The sequence below is a fragment of the Eufriesea mexicana genome, unplaced genomic scaffold, assembly GCF_001483705.2.
Source record: "Eufriesea mexicana isolate 0111107269 unplaced genomic scaffold, ASM148370v2 scaffold605, whole genome shotgun sequence".
Taxonomy (NCBI): Eukaryota; Metazoa; Arthropoda; class Insecta; order Hymenoptera; family Apidae; genus Eufriesea; species Eufriesea mexicana.
This window is the reverse complement of record NW_016908762.1, coordinates 129,197-129,518: the sequence shown is the minus strand read 5'-3', so window position 1 is coordinate 129,518 and position 322 is coordinate 129,197.

The window sequence follows — 322 nt, the reverse complement described above, 5'->3', positions numbered from 1 at the left end:
ATTTGCTAGAATAATCGTACGATATGGCGCAAAAACGAGCGAGACAATTCACCGTAATGCGTGTAAATTAGTATCACAGTGGAAACAGGAACGTTGGTTGGATCCGTTTAAAAATCCGCTTCGAGAAACGACGAGTTGGACGAAGGATAAACGAGGACGCGTGTTAGGTAGCAGGGGTGCGGAGAGATGCAGAAAAGGTGGTGGAAAAAGGGCACGGGGGAGTTCTTTGGTGATTTCGACCCGATTCGAGGCAGCTGCCTCGTGTACAGCGAGTAAAGGTCGGAAGAAAGGAAAAAAGGGAACGAAGGTAGACGCGGGACAA